This window comes from Artemia sp. Qi Xiang Cuo, chromosome 19 (assembly GCF_049724085.1).
Source record: "Artemia sp. Qi Xiang Cuo chromosome 19, ASM4972408v1, whole genome shotgun sequence".
In the NCBI taxonomy this organism is placed as follows: Eukaryota; Metazoa; Arthropoda; class Branchiopoda; order Anostraca; family Artemiidae; genus Artemia; species Artemia sp. Qi Xiang Cuo.
This window is the reverse complement of record NC_142812.1, coordinates 56443703-56461204: the sequence shown is the minus strand read 5'-3', so window position 1 is coordinate 56461204 and position 17502 is coordinate 56443703. Positions and strand designations below refer to the sequence as shown.

Genomic DNA, 17502 nt, shown 5'->3' with positions numbered 1-17502 from the left:
ATTTCTTTTTAATTCTTTTAGTCTAAACCTAGAAACAGATTATTAAATAGATAAGATAAACAATAAATAGAATACGTTATAGACTATTCATAGCCTATTCTTCCGGCCCAACTGTCTCACTTTCATCTCCATTTTTAGCTACTTCTGAAGGGCTATTTACTTTTTTGAGTCTCCTCCTAGAAACAGCTTATTAAATAGATAAGATAAACAATAAATAGAATACGTTATAGCCTATTCATATCCTATTCTTCCGGCACAAGTGTCTCACTTTCATCTCCATTTTTATATACTTCTTAAGGGCTATTTACTTCTTTGAGTCTCATCCTAGAAACAGCTTATTAAATAGATAAGATAAAAAATAAATAGAATACGTTATAGCCTATTCATAGCCTATTCTTCCGGCACAACTGTCTCACTTTCATCTCCATTTTTAGCTACTTCTGAAGGGCTATTTACTTTTTTGAGTCTCCTCCTAGACAAATCTTAGTAAATAGCTAAGATAAACAATAAATAGAATACGTTATACTACGAAAAAGCTTATTAAATAGCTAAGATAAACAATAAATAGAATACGTTATAGCCTATTCATATACAAATTTGACATTTTGGCTGTTAAATATTTAAGTGAATATAAAAGAAAAAAAATTTTTTAAAAGAGAAAATTCATTTTTATTTCACAAGTCCTTTTGACTGTGATCCCATTTAAATGGTGATTAGTGCATCATTTCGGATCCTTCTTCTGTTAGAATGGGAATTCCTTTCCGCAACAGTTATGAAATATTTTTTTTTTTTAGTATAAAGTGTTCTTTTTATCCTGAACTTCTAAAACCTTTGTTCTCCCATTGATGAATACTGAATTTTCGCTGAATAGTATTATGCTTTTACTTGACTACTTTGTCGGAAAAGCTTATTAGCTTTTCCGACAGCTCTCCATGGGTGCCCCTCTTTCTCCAATACAGGCTGATATTTTCATGGAAGATCTTGAAGAAAGGGCTATTTTGCAAAGTTCTTGTAAACCTGAATTTTGGGTTCGTTTTAAAGATCCACCATAAAAAGACGCTTTGGGTAAAAGGAGGAGAAAATCCATTCAAATATCCATAGATATGCAACAAAGGATTTTCTCAGAATTCAAATTTAACCACACATATGCTCTCTGTCTTGGAAGAAGAGGAACCCCCACAGTCTTTGCTTCAACTATTGTCAAGTCAGTGGTGATATCCAAGATAGACTATGGATCATTTATATATAGATCTGCCAAGAAATGTCTCCTCAAGAAACTTGACACTACCCTCCATGCAATCTTACGAAGAGCCCTTGGCTGCCTAAAATCAACTCCTATTGCAGCTATGTACTGTGAAGTGGGGATCCAGTCCCTTCACTCCAGAAGAAAATATCTCCTTGCAAGATATTTTGCAAAGAAGATGAGACTCAAGAACCACATTATCTACAAAGGAATCATTAGCCACCACAACCTTGGTGTCCGCTACAAACCAACAGAGATGCCCTCTTTTCAGAGATTCCTTTGCCTTCCTGGCATGGAAGAATTCATAGAGAATGGCAGGCTGACTCCGCATTGCTCCGCATTGCCTCCTCTTTCTCTTCTTTTGAAGCTTTTAAAAAAAAGTGATCCGGAAAATTTTGCATCCGGAAAGGGTGCAGTTGTTGACCTTGCATGATCGATTGGTGACAGTCGTAAATTCACTGAAAGTGTTTTTGTAATTTGTCCTTATTTGACAACACCTCCATTAAGCCTAATAGCTTGAAATTGCAATGGACCAAAGATGATTCTTTTTATGGAATGTGTTTTGATTCTAAATGGTGAAAATTACTCATCAAAATGATATGCAAGCTGATACTGAACAAAACGATAAAAGACGGCTGGTAGAAAATCATTAGATTGTAACAAAACATAGTTGTAAATTTGCCCTCTGTTTCTTATCGCATAAACCACAAATTCCGAAATATTACTATAAATTTTAGGAAAATGATAGTTTTCTACAATAAAAGGTGAATTTTCTAGGAAAATTTTCTGCTTTTTTCTAGGAAATGCTCCTTTTTATCCCAGAGAATCGAATCCTATTTTTAAAAGAGGGCACACTCTCAGCCATCCTAGTACTTTCCGGAAGACTGTTCCATACCGAAACACCCACATACCTAAATACAAAACTAGACCTAGCAGTGTGTTGTCTCTCATGTACTAGGTCCGCAGAATTCCTTGTATCATAAGAATGGTACGCAGAATTCGATGATAAAACATCACAAAAATAATTAGGTGCTAATTTATTTAAACACGGATACACAAAAATACCGGTCTGGTATTCCCTCAACTGCCCACCATTTAAAATATTAAAATGGTGATAACAATCCATTGTACTCTCACAATTTTCAAAATCACCGAGCAGGCGCAGCGTTTCCTTCTGCACAATTTGTACCCGTTTAAAATTTACAACAAAATTACTAGCCCATACAGAACAACCGTATACAATGTAAGGATTAATAAGTGAATTATATAAAATTTTCTAAACTGAAACAAAAAAAACATGTTTAAATCTACGAATCAGCCCTAAGCCCCGCGCAACTTTCACCAATACAACTTCACTTTTTTTCCAGTTTAAATTACAATCAATCTGAAAACCAAGATACCGTGTATCAAATATCTGCTTAATCTCCGTACCATTAAAATTAACTAAACCGAAAACATTATCAATAACTCCAGTACGACTAAAGATCATGTAATTAGTTTTACTCGCATTCACTGCTAAGCAACTAAGACTGGTAAAAATATGCAGGTCAAGTTGCACTTTATTTTCTTTCGAAACAAGCTCACTCAAAGCCTTTCCAGCAATCATTATAGCTGTGTCATCCGCAAAGGATGTTATGGTGGCATCAGCAATTTAGAACTTTAATTTTTCAGCGTAAATTAAATATAAAAGCGGACCTAACACAGAACCTTGCGGTACTCCACATAGTACAGGACAAGGTGAACTGACAATATCCCCCACTAATACACGCATTGATCTACCATGCAAATACGAACGAAACCAATCAATCGAATTTCCTTTTATCCCTAAATGTGACATCCTATCTAACAACAGCTCCAACAGTATCAAAAGGTTTCTTAAAATCAATAAAAATAGTTAAAGGAGTAGATCCGCTCTCGAATACATTGTTTAAAACATCAAGAAGGTGGTGCACTGCATGACTAGTAGAATGAGATTTTCGGAATCCAAATTGTGTGTCACATAAAAATCCAAGAGAATTAAGGTAGGAATATAGTTTCTTATGAACAACCTTTTCAAATATTTTTGAGAACAGTGACAGAATCGATATAGGTCTCAAATTTGACATTTCTCTTTTGTCACCACCTTTATGTAAAGGTATAATTTTTGCTTGTTTTAAAGCATCTTGGAACTGACCTTTTCCCATAGATAGGTTCACCAAGTGTGGAAGACAAGGCAAAAGGTAAGCGGTGACAGCCTTAAATGCCTGAAGGCTAAGACCGTCGATTCCTGCTGAATTCGATTTTATTGTTTCCAGTGCGTCCTCGAGACGCAATATTTTTCAAATAAAGGATGATGCAGATGTGATATTTTAGACTGATTCACTGAACTTTTCACGTGTTATAAGGAAGGAATCAGCTGTGTTTTTTAAAATGCCCAGCGATAACAGATATATGCTAACAACAAAGAGCGTCAGAAAATAGTGGGGGTAAAGTATAGCGGGTCTGCATGCGAAATGTCTTAGCTACAATTGTTCTGCATATTATGAAGTAAGAACTGTTTTCTAGCTTCAAACTGTCTAAATACTTTATCCCCCCCCACTCCCCTAATGTAAAAAACTTATAGCCCAAATTATCTATTTCCCATCTATTCTGTCACTTGTCTTTGTGGCTATGAAACCTGTTTTCTCAGATCTAGTCTAAGCGTACTTCTTGAGCGTATTTTGTTTAATTAACAAGTACCAAAGAAAAGAAAGAAAGATTCAGTGGAACTCTGATATCTTCTACAATTTTTCACACAAATCTGCATATTTATATCTAATGACGTCATGCTAGATGATGTCCATATGCCGTTATGCAATGTGACAGAACATTATGCTAAAATGTCTGCATATAGAGTAAACAATTTCAAAATTATATTTTTGAAGATAATAGTTTCAAAAACATTATACCTGCTGTTGGCTCTTTACAACAGCTTAAAAAGAGCTGAAGGGGTATAGTAAAACGAGTAAACGATACCACTACAGAGAAATGACTGAATATAAAAAACAGAAATAAAACACTGAAATAAAACTGCAAAATAAAACACGGAAATAAAACTGAAATAAAAGTGAAATAAAACACTGAAATAAACTGAAATATAAAACAGAGAAATGACTGAATAAAAAACAGAAATGATTGAATATAAAAAACAGAAATGAAAAACACTGAAATAAAACTACAAAATAAAACACGGAAATAAAACTGAAATAAAAGTGAAATAAAACACTGAAATAAACTGAAATAAAAAACAGAGAAATGACTGAATAAAAAAAAACGCCAAACAAACGAGGGGCAATTCAAAATTGTATTGGGCAAGAACTCCTTTTCTAGGCGATTGCTGGAGCTTTCCCACTGACTACAAGCTTTTATAGTGACAGAAACCTGCCACTATAGTGGCAGGGTAACCTATAGTGGCAGAAGCTTTTATAGTGGCAACAGTTGAGAGAAATGCTACACAAACATAAGCTTTCAATAAATCTTGGAAGTCTAAAGCGAAAATGATGAATTTGATTCTGCTTTAGTTCCCCACGCTTCTGAATACCCAAATCATTTAGTTCTTCTTGACTAAGCAACTTTAGCTTAAACAGTAAATGGTTTACCACGAAATCTTTCAGGGAGGGATTTAAAATTAAAAATACATACATTAAGATTCAACTTTAAACAGAGATATTGGGAATACTTTCATACAACCTATATATGATAATTTAATACAAAGAGATTCAACATAAATTCCTTCTTATTTTAAAACAAAACTAATTAGCGGGATTAACACAAATCAGGTCAATAGGCAAGCTGCAGCAATCGATAGTCAAAGAATTTAATGCCCAAACAAACTTCTGAACGGTCTTTGATTTGTTTGGCTTGTTTTTTTGTTCATTCATTTTTATGTTTTGGTATATATTACTTTTATCCCTGTATGGTATACCAGACAAATACACTAAAGTGATTAGTGCTATGTACGAGAATAACACTGCTGCGGTTAAAGTAGGAAATGAGGTTAGCAGATGGTTTTGTATTAAATCAGGAGTTTAGCAAGGTTGTGTTCTATCCCCCTTTATATGGATTATTTCGATGGACTTTGTCTTAAGGAGCACAAGAAAGGCAATGGGAGACCATGGAATCAAATGGAGAGGAAAAACTCTCCTGGACTTAGATTATGCTTATGACTTAAGCACCCTAGATGAAAGTGTGAGCAAAATGAATGAACTTTTAGAGTTATTAATTAAAAAAAAAACTTTTTCACAAAATAAGTTTTTCAAAGAAAAGTAAAGAACTCCATTAAACACAAAATGAGCAAAATGAGCTCAAAACCCCTATGCCTTCCCAGGGCCAGAACATACTGGAACATACTTCCCAGGGCCATAAATGTTTTTACTTTTATAACTTTAATAAATCAAATAATACTAACATTTTGATTACTAAATATCATTATATTTATATTAAACTGACAATGCACATTCTTTTTTATTTTTTTAATTAAATTGCAAATTTTGTTCTGGCCTTGGGAAGGCATAGGGGTTTTGAGCCCAACTTATGTTAATTTCTGCTCGTTTTGAGTTTGACTTGGTTATTTTTTGTAATTTCTATTCATTTTGGGTTTCATTTATTTATCGATGCTGATTTGTGGTAGTTTGACGCTTGGTAGATTATTTGATTTTATTTTTGCTCATTTTCGTTTAATGGAGTTCTTTACTTTTCTTTGAAAAACTTATTTTGTGGAAAAAGTTATTTTTAATTAATTTTTGTTCGTTTTATATTGACATAGTCTTTTCAGACAAAAGGAAAATAATACTTTAAATTTTTTTGTTTTTTTTTAAGAATTTATACTTTGGCCTGCTGTTTGTATGCTGGAGAAAACATCTCAGCAATCTTTAACAACATACACCCTTTTAAAAATCTCGACACAAATAGCAATGTTTGATTTAGTTTCATTCCTCCTCTAGTTGACCTGAAACAGGAAACTTGTTACCTTTCTCCAAAAAATCTGTTTACTTTCTTTGATAGCTTGGATACATTACTTACGCTATTTTTATTTGGTTAAATTTTAAGAGCAGAAGCAGCCCATAAAGTTTGAACATAATACCCTCAGTCGTTCTTAGGATACTGCTGCGACGCCTTATTGGGAATTAGCATTAACACAGTGCGTTTTGATTTAATCTTATGGCAACATTTAGTTTTTAAAAACAAAGTCAAATAGGAGGGTGGGGGTAGGAGGGGGATTAGTTTCCATCCAATCACTTTCGACTATTAAAAAGGGCATCAGCCCTTTCTATTTTCAATCGAATGAGCCCTTTTCGAAGTTCCTACGATTACATTATACCCATATCGATCTTTTCTATAAAAATCTCAATCCTTCTAATCACTTTTGACTACTTAAAAGGGCTCTAGGCCTTTTGATTTTCAATCGAGTGAGCCCTTTTTGAGTTTTTGCGAAAAAACTTACTATAAACCCATTATACTTCCATAGGGCAAAAATTACAACCCTTACCCTAAGGGTTGTGAGGGTGGTTGTCATCCTCTAAGACCTAATTTCCAGAACTTTCAACTACGTTAAACGAAATGGCGTTCTCAAAATTTTGATTGGATGTGTCTGGGAAAATGGTGGGCGTGAGAGGGGCGTTAGTCTTTCTCCAATCATTTTAAACTATTAAAAATGGGGACTAGCCCTTTCAATTTCCAATCAAATGAGCCCTTTTGAAGTTTCTACGACAACACTTTCAATAAAAAACCCAATATGCCCCCAGGGGATAATTTCCTTGCTTTGCGCGCTGGGGGGTGTGTCATCCTCACTGATCCAATCTTCAGAAGTTTCTATTATGTTGATGAAAATGACTATCTGAAAATTTTGATTGGATGTGTTTGGGGGAATGGTGGGCGTGAGAGGGGAGTTAGTTACCCTAACTTTGATTGAACATGTTTGGGAAAATGGTGGGCGTGACAGGGGGGTTAATTACTCTCCACTCCCTTTCGACCATTAAAAAGGGCAATTTCAATTTCTAATCAAATGAGCCTCTTTTGAAATTTCTACAAAACTTTCTATATAAACCTTATATGCACCCAGGGCATAACTTACAACACCTGCACTGAGGGCTCTGATGGGGTTATCATCCTAAAAAACCTAATTTCCAGAACTTTCGACTACGTTGAACAAAATGGATATCTCAAAATTTTGATTGGATGTGTTTGGGGAAATGGTGAGCGTAAGAGGGGGGTTATTTGCCCTTCCATCACTTTCGACTATTAAAATGGCACTAGCCCTTTCAATTTTCAATTGAATGAGCCCTTTTTGATGTTCTTACAACATCGCTTTCTATAAAAACCTTACATACTCCCAGGGCATAACTTACAAACCTTGCACTGATGGTTGTGGGGGGGTGGGTTGTCATCCTAAAAGACCTAATTTCTAGAACTTTCAAATACGTTGAACAAAATGTCTATCTAAAAATGTTGATTGGATGTGTTTGGGGAAAAGGTGGGCGACAGAGGGGGTTTAGTTGCCCTTAAATCGCTTTCGAATATTAAAAAGGACGCTAGCCCTTTGATTATCCAATCGATCGAGCCCTTTTTCAAGTTTCTACGAAAAATATTTCAATTAAAAACTTATATCCTCCCAGGGTATAATTTATAGACCGTTCCTTGAAGCCTGTGGGGGGAGAGTCCTGCAGAAAGGTACAAGGCTCTGAACTTTAAACTGCGTGGAACAATATAAACGCTTAAAAACGGTGATCGATTGTGTTTGAGGCCACGACGGGTGATGAAAAAATTTTAGTTGTCTACCGAACACTGTTGACTATTAAGAAGGAAACCGGCCCCTTCAATATCCAATCGAATGAGCCCTTTTCGTAGTTCCCACGACAACGCGTTCTATAAAACCCTTATATGCCCCCAGGGCGTAACTTACAACCCTTGCCGTGAGGGCAGTGGGGGAGTGTCCTCCTAAATACATAATTTCTATCTGGAAATCCACAACACTGAACAAAATGGCTATCTAAAAGATTTGATTGGATGTGTTTGGGGAAAAGGTGGGCGAGAGAGGGAAGCTAGTTGCCCTCAAATCACTTTCGACTATTAAAAAGGGCACTAGCCCTTTGAATTTCCAATCCAATAAGCCTTTTTGAAGTTCCTACGACAACGCCTTCTATAAAAACCTTATATGCCCCCAGGGCATAACTTAAAACCCTTGCCCCGAGGGATGGGGGGGAATGTCCTCCTCAAAAACATATTTTCTATCTGGAAATCACTACGCTGAACAAAATGGCTAGCTCAAAATTTTGATTGGATGTGTTTAGGGGAATGATGGGCTTGGGGGGAGGGGTAGTTGCCCTCCAATCACTTTCGACTATTAAAAAGGGCACTAGCCCTTTGAATTTACAATCGAATGATCCTTTTTTGAATTTTCTACGACAACACCTTCTATAAAAAAAACTTATATGCCCCCAGGGCATAACTTAAAACCCATGCCCCGAGGGTTGTGGAGGAATGTCCTCCTCAAAAAGATATTTTCTATGTGGAAATCAGCTACGCTGAACAAAATGTCTATCTCAAAATTTTGATTGGATGTGTTTGGGAAAATGTTGGGCGTGGGGGGGCTAGTTGCCCTCCAATCACTTCCGACTATTAAAAAGGGCACTAGCCACTCAATTTCCTCCTAAAAAACATATTTCTATCTGGAAATCAACTACGCTGAACAAAATGGCTATCTCAAAATTTTGATTGGATGTATTTGGGGGAATGATGGGCGTGGAGGGGGGGGCTAGTTGCCCTCCAATCACTTTCGACTATTAAAAAGGGTACTAGCCCTTTGATTTTCCAATCGAATAAGCCTGTTTTGAAGTTTCTACGACAACGCTTTCTATAAAAACCTTATATGCCCCCAGGGCATAATTTAAAACCCTTGCCCTGAGGGTTGTGGGCGAGTGTCCTCCTCAAAAACATATTTTCTATCTGGAAAACAACTACGCTGAACAAAATGGCTATCTCAAAATTTTGATTGGATATATTTGGGGGAATGATGTTTTCGAGTTCGAGCTTGGTAGATTATTTGATTTTATTTTTGCTCATTTTTTGTTTAATGGAGTTCTTTACTTTCGCTAGTTGCCCTCCAATCACTTACGACTATTAAAAAGGGCACTAGCCACTCCAATTTCCAATCGAATGAGCCCTTTTCGAAGTTTCTACGAAGATTCCTTCGATACGAACGAAGTGCCCGGGTTTTGAGAACCCCCCCCCCCAAAAAAAACACATTGTGCCCACATCGTTCTTTACTTTACAATCAATTATTAATTGAATGAGCCCTTTTGAAGTTTCTACGACAACGCTTTCAATAAAAACTTTATAAACCCCCAGGGCATAAATTACAACCCTTGCACTGAGGGCTCTGAGGGGGTTATCATCCTAAAAGACAAAATTTCCAGAACTTTCAACTACGTTGAACAAAATGGATATCTCAAAATATTAATTCGATGTGTTTGGGAAAATGGTAGGCGTGAGAGGGCTGTTAGTCGCTATCCAATCACTTTCAACTATTAAAAAAGGAACTAGGAATTTCAATTGCCAATTTAAGCAGCCCAATTAAAGTTCTACGACAATACTGTCAATAAAAACATTATATCCCCCCAGGGCATTACTAAAAACCCTTTCCCTGAGTGGTTCGGGGGGAGGGGTTGTCATCCTTAAAGACCTAATTTCCAAACATTCAACTAAGTTGAATAAAATGGCTATCTAAAAATTTTGATTGGGTGTGTTTGGGGAAAAGGTGTGCGTGAGAGGGGGGTTAGTTGCCCACGAATCACTTTCGACTATTAAAAGGGTACTAGTCCTTTGAATTTCGAATCGAATGAGCCCCTTTTCAAGTTTTTACGACAAAGATTTCAATAAAAACCTTATATGCCCCCAGGGCATAACTTAAAATCCTTGCCCTGAGGGTTGTGGGGGAGTGTCCTCCTCAAAAATATGTTTTCGAGTTCGAGCTTGGTAGATTATTTTATTTTATTTTTGCTCATTTTTTGTTTAATGGAGTTCTTTACTTTTCTTTGAAAAACTTATTTTGTGGAAAAAGTTTTTTAATTAATTTCAATAAAAACCTTATATGCCCCAGTGCATAACTTATAATCCTTGCCCTGAGGGTTGTGGGGGAGTGTCCTCCTCAAAAATATGTTTTCTATCTGGAAATCAACTACCCTGAACAAAGGGCGTGGAATGAAGGGCGTGGAGGGGGGGATAGCTGCCCTCCAATCACTTTCGGCTATTGAAAAGGGTACTAGCCCTTTGAATTTCCAATCGAATGAGTCTGTTTTGAAGTTTCTACGACAACGCCTTCTATAAAAACCTTATAGGCCCCCAGGGCATACCTCAAAACCCTTGCCCTGAGGGTTGTGGGGGAGTGTCCTCCTCAAAAACATAGTTTATATCCGGAAATCAACTACACTGAACAAAAGAGATATCACAGCATTTTGATTAGATTTGTTTGGGGAAAGGATGGGCGTGGCGGGGGGGGCTAATTCCCTTCTAATCACTTTCAAATATTAAAAAGGGCACTAGCCCTTTGAATTTCCAATCGAATGAGCCTGTTTTGAAGTTTCTACGACAACGCCTTCTATGAAAACCTTATATGCCCCCAGGGCACAACTTAAAACTCTTGTCCTGAGGGTTGTGGGGGAGTGTCCTCCTCAAAAACATATTTTCTATCTGGAAATCAACCACGCTGAACAAAATGGTTATCTCAAAATTTTGATTGGATGTGTTTGGGGTGATGATGGGCGTGGGGGGGGGGCTAGTTTCCCTCCAATCACTTTCGACAATTAAAAAGGGTACTAGCCCTTTGAATTTCCAATCTAATGAGCCTGTTCTGAAGTTTCTACGACAAGGCCTTCTATAAAAACCTTATATGGGCGTGGGGGGGCCAGTTGCCCTCCAATCACTTTCGACTATTAAAAAGGGCACTAGCCACTCCAATTTCCAATCGAATGAGCCCTTTTCGAAGTTTCTACGACAACGCCTTCAATAAAAACCTTATATGCTCTCAGGGCATACCTTAAAACCCTTGCCCTGAGGGTTGTGCGGGAGTGTCCTCCTCAAAAACACATTTTCTATCTAGAAATCAACTACGCTGAACAAAATGGCTATCTCAAAATTTTGATTGGATGTGTTTTGGGGAATGACGGGCGTGGGGGGGGGGGGCCTAGTTGCCCACCAATCACTTTCGACTATTAAAAAGGGTCCTAGCCCTTTAAATTTCCAATCGAATGAGCCTGTTTTGAAGTTTCTACGACAACGCCTTCTATAAAAACCTTACATGCCACCAGGGCATAACTTAAAACCCTTGCCCTGTGGGTTCTGGGGGAGTGTCCTCCTCAAAAGTATAATTTATATCTGGAAATCAACTAAGCTGAACAAAAGAGCTATCTCAAAATTTTTATTGGATGTATTTAGGGGAAGGATTGGCGTGGGGGGGCTATTTGCCTTCCAATTACTTTCGAATATTAAAAAGGGTACTAGCCACTCCAATTTCCAATCGAATGAGCCCTTTTCGAAGTTTCTACGACAACTCCTTCGATACGAAGTGCCCGGGTATGGAGAACAAAAAAAAACAACACATTGTGCCCACATCGTTCTTTACTTTACATTCAATTTTTAATTGAATGAGCCCTTTTGAAGTTTCTATGACAACGCTTTCAATAAAAACTTTATATGCCCCCAGGGCATAACTCAAAACCCTTGCACTGAGGGCTCTGAGGGGGTTATCATCCTAAAAGACAAAATTTCCAGAACGTTCAACTACGTTGAACAAAATTGATATCTCAAAATTTTAATTCGACATGTTTTGGAAAATGGTGGGCGTGAGAGGGCATAACTTACAATCCTTGCCCTGAGGGCTCTGGGGGGAGGGGTTGTCATCCTTAAAGACCTAATTTCCAAAACTTTCAACTACGTTGGACAAAATGGCTATTAAAAATTTTGATTGGATGTGTTTGAGGAAGGTGGGCGTGAGTTGCCCTCAAATCACTTTCAACTTTTAAAAAGGGTACTAGTCCTTTGAATTTCAAATCGAATGAGCCCCTTTTCAAGTTTCTACGAAAAAGATCATAGGCAGCGCGCTAGCACTGCCTAAGTAAAGAATGATGTGGGTACAATGTGTTTTTTTTTTCTCCATACCCGGGCACTTCGTATCGAAGGAGCTATCGTAGAAAGTTCGAAAGGACTCATTCGATTGCAAATTGAAATATAGTGCCCATTTTAATAGTCGAAAGTGATTGGCGGGCAACTAGCCCCCCCCCCCCCCACACGCCCATCATTCCCCAAACATATCCAATCAAAATTTTGGTATAATTATTTTGTTCAGCGTAGTTGGTTTTCACATAGAAAATATCTTTTTGAGCAGGACACTCCCGTAAAATCCTCAGGACAAGGGGTTTAATCTATGCCCGGAGGGCATATAAGGTTTTTATAGAAGGCGTTGCCGTAGAAACTTCAAAAAAGGCTCATTCGACTGGAAATTCAAAGGGCTAGTGCCCTTTTTAATAGTCGAAAGTGATTGGAGGGCAACTAGTCCCCCTCACGCTTAACATTCCCCCGAACAGGTCCACTCAAAATGTAAATAAACCTTTTGTTCAGCGTAGTTGATTTCCAGATAGAAAATATCTTTTTGAGGAGGACACTCCCCCACAACCCTTGGAACAATGGTTTTAAGTTATGCCCTTGGGGCACATAAGGTTTTTATAGGAGGCGTTGTCGTAGAACCTTGAAAAAAGGTTCAATCGATTGAAAATTCGAAGGGCTAGGGTCCTTCTTAATAGTCAAAAGCTATTGGAGGGAAACTGGCCCCCCTCACGCCCATCATTCTCCCAAACACATCCAATCAAAATTTTGTGATAGCCATTTTGTTCAGCGTAGTTGATTTACAGATAGAAAATATGTTTTTGAGGTGGATACTCCGCCACAGCCCTCAGGGCAAGGGTTTTAAGTTATACCATAGGGGCATATAAGGTTTTTTATAGAATACATTGTCGTGGAAACTTCAGAAAAGGGCTCATTTGATTTGAAATTCAAAGGGCTAGTGCCCTTTTTAATAGTCGAAACTGATTAGTAATATTTGTTGTTGTTGTTGTTGTTTAGACCAGGGCACTTCGTATCGAAGGAGTTGTCGTGGGAACTTAAAAAGGGGCTCATAGAAGGCGTTGGAGGTTTTTATAAAAGGCGTTGTCGTAGAAACTTCAAAACATTCTCATTCGATTGGAAATTAAGGGGCTAGTGCCCTTTTTAATAGTCGAAAGTGATTGGATTGTAACTAGCCCCCTTCCCCCCCCCCAACACCCATCATTTCCCCAAACACATCCAATCAAAATTTTCAGATAGCCACTTCGTTCAGCGTAGTTGATATCCATATAAAAAATATATTTTTGAGCAGGATACTCACCCACAATCTTCAGGGCATGGGTTTTAAGATATGCCCTGGGGGCATATAAGGTTTTTAAAGATGGCATTGTCGTAGAAACTTCAAAAAAGGCTAATTCGACTGGAAATTGATATCGATAGTGCCCTTTTTAATAGTCGAAAGTGATTGGATTGTAACTAGCCCCCTTCCCCCCTCAACGCGCATCATTTCCCCAAACACATCCAATCAAAATTTTCAGATAGCCATTTTGTTCAGCGTAGTTGATTTCCAGATAAAAAATATGTTTTTGAGGAGGACACTCCCCTACAACCTTCAGGGCAAGGGTTTTAAGTTGTGCCCTGGGGATATATAAGGTTTTTATAGCAGGCGTTGTCGTAGAAACTTCAAAAAAGGCTCATTCGATTGGAAATTCAAAGGGATAGTGCCCTTTTTAATAGTCGAAAGTGATTGGAGGCAACTAGCCCCTCCCCCCCCCGCCCCTCATTCCCCCAAACACATCCAATCAAAATTTTGAGATAGCCATTTTGTTCAGCGTAGTTGATTTTCAGATAGAAAATATGTTTTTGAGGAGAACAATCCCCCACAACCCTCAGGGCAAGGGTTTTAAGTTATGCCCTGGGGGCATATAAGGTTTTTATAGAAGGTGTTGTCATAGAAACTTCAAAAAAGGCTCATTCGATTGGAAATTAAAGGGCTAGTGCCCTTTTTAATAATCGAAAGGGATTGGAGGGCCAATAGCCCCCCCCCCCACGCCCCTCATTCCCCCAAACCCATCCAATCAAACTTTTGAGATAGCCATTTTGTTCAGTGTAGTTGATTTTCAGATAAAAGAACATGTTTTTGAGGTGGACACTCCCTCATAACCCTCAGGGCAAGAGTTTTAAGTTATGCCCTGGGGGCATATAAGGTTTTTATAGAAGGCATTGTCGTAGAAACTTCAAAACAGGCACATTCAATTGGAAATTCAAATGGCAGTGCACTTTTTAATAGTCGAAAGTGATTGCAGTGCAACTAGCCCCCCCCCCCCCAAACCCATCAGTCCCCCAAACACATCCAATCAAAATTTTGAGATAGTCATTTTGTTCAGCGTAGTTGATTTCCAGATAAAAAAATATATTTTTGAGGAGGACAATCCCCCACAACCCTCAGGGCAGGGGTTTTAAGTTATGCCATGGGGGCATATAAGGTTTTTATACAAGGCGGTGTCGTAGAAACTTCAAAAAAGGCTCATTCGATTGGGAATTCCGAGGGCTAGTGCCCTTTGTAATAGTCAAAAGTGATTTGAGGGCAACTAACCTCCCTGTCACGCCCACCTATTCCCCAAAACACATCCAATCAAAATTTTAAGACAGCCATTTTATTAAACGTAGTTTTAAGTTCTGTAAATTAGGTCTTTGAGGATTACAACTCCCCCAAAGCCCTCAGGGCAAGGGTTGTAATTTAAAGATTTTCCGAATCCTTCATATTATTACTTATGGAAGGGATGCTCGTATAAACTTTAGAGAGGACTCATTTGATTGAAAATTGAAAGTTCTTGTTCACTTTTTAAGAGTCAAAAGAGATTGAAGGGCAACTAGCCTCTCTCCTTCCTCCACGCCCTCAATGCATCAGATAAAAATTTTGAAATAGACATTTTGTTAAAATAGTTCAAAGTTCTGATAACAAAAACTCCAGTGTCGACACAGCCCACCAGGGCCCAGGGGTAGGCGTTGTAAGTTATGCCCTGGGGCATAACTTATTAAGGGGGGTTTATAACTTATAGGAAGGGGTTTTGTATGGGAAGAACACATAGGAAATCTATTATAATTATCCAATTATACGGTTAAAATACATACTTTGTGATAGATACAAAATTGCTTTAGCACACAAATTCCTACTAAGGTCAATTCCAAACATTCATGATTCCTTTTTATCAGCAACTTAAAGCATTTAAACCTTCTCATCGGAACCAAGTGTCAAATCTACTTATTGGTGCTAGTCTCTGTTTACAAGTTACGCTAGCCGTCTATTGTTCATATATAAGGTGATGAGCGAAGCGGTAGTCACATTGGGCTTTTTGACAGCAATATTTAATATAGAGTGACATTTTTAGATTAGGTTCTGAAAGTTTCGAATTATCGGACATCAAGCACCCCCCCCCCCTGACCTAAAAACTTGAAACTTTTTGCAATACAAAAAGTAAAAAATTTAATTTAAAAAAAATTTCCTAAAAATAGTTTTTTAAAATAAAATTAAAGGCATATTTAAAATTAACCTCCGTTTATAAAAATACATGTTAAAATTAAAAATAAACACGACCAGAAATTACTATTAAAGAATAAATGAAACCCGAAACAAACAGAAATTAAGTAAACAATTATTGCAAAAAACATCCAACAAGTAATAATATAAATGAATAAATAGATTTTAAAGCGAGTATGCTTAGATTGAATATGAAAATCAAGCTTAAAACAAAAAAAAATATTTTGCTATTGAAGTATAATTGAAACTTAAAACGAACAGAAATTAAATAAGCAATCAAGGCTAACAAACATACAATACATATTAATGTAAATGAACAAATAAATCTTAAAACGAGTGAAACTTAAATTGAATATGCAAATCAAGTTTGAATCGAATAAAAATAACTACAAACAAGAGTTTGGGTATCGTCTCACTAAAGAAGCCTAAAACCTATTGCGTCATTGGCGCTTTACTGAAAGCGAATTATATTACAAATGTTTTCTTTTGTACTTAATATTGAAAATAAATATTAAAATTACAGTAAAATTTTGAACTGATAAGCTTTTAGCAATTAATATCATTATGCATCAAATATTCAGTTTAATTTATTAGTTCTTTTCAAGATTGGTCAAGACAAATATAGTTTCACTACAAGCAAAATTTGGATACTGCCCCCTTCTTTAACTGTAAAAACCTAAAGCCTTCTGCGTCATTGGTGCTTCAATGAAAACGAATTACGTATATTACAAATTTATTAATTTGCACTTTACTGAAAAAAATATAAATGTTTTTACTTTTATAACTTTAATATATCAAATAATTTTAACATTTTGATTACTAAGGATCAGTATATGTATATTAAACTGACAATACACATTCATTTGTATCTTTTCAGTAAAGTGCAAATTTTATTCTGGCCTTGGGAAGGCATAGGGGTTTTGCACCCAACTTATATTAATTTCTGCTCGTTTTGAGTTTGACTCGGTTATTTATTTTAATTTATGCTCGTTTTTGGGTTTCATTTATTTATCGATGGTGATTTGTGGTAGTTTCGAGCTTGGTAGATTATTTGATTTTATTTTTGCTCATTTTTTGTTTGATAAAGTTCTTTATTTTTCTTTGAAAAACTTATTTTGTTGAAAAAGTTTTTTTTAATTAATTTCAATAAAAACCTTATATGCCCCCAGGGCATAACTTATAATCCTTGCCCTGAGGGTTGTGGGGGAGTTTCCTCCTCAAAAATATGTTTTCTATCTGGAAATCAACTACCCTGAACAAAATGGCTGTCTCAAAATTTTTATTGGATGTGTTTGGGGGAATGATGGGTGTGGAGGAGGCTAGTTGTCTTCCAATCACTTTCGACTATTAAAAAGGGCCCTAGCCCTTTAAATTTCCAGTCGAATGAGCTTTTATTGAAGTTTCTACGACTTCACCTTCTTTAAAAACCTTATATACCCCCAGGGCATAACTTAAAACCCTTGCCCTGAGAGATGTGGGGGAGTATACTCCTCAAAAACATATTTTCTATCTGGAAATCAACTACGCTGAACAAAATGGCTATCTCAAAATTTGGATTGGATGTGTTTGGGGGAATGAAGAGCGTAGGGGGGGGGGGGAGCTAGTT

General features: G+C 37.0%; 1 protein-coding gene across 1 annotated transcript in view; it reads right to left on the bottom strand.

The window, feature by feature from the left end:
• Rnmt (RNA guanine-7 methyltransferase) overlaps positions 1-17502 on the bottom strand; it is a 134814-nt gene that overhangs the window by 62991 nt on the left and 54321 nt on the right. The gene's annotated exons all lie outside the window — the stretch shown is intronic.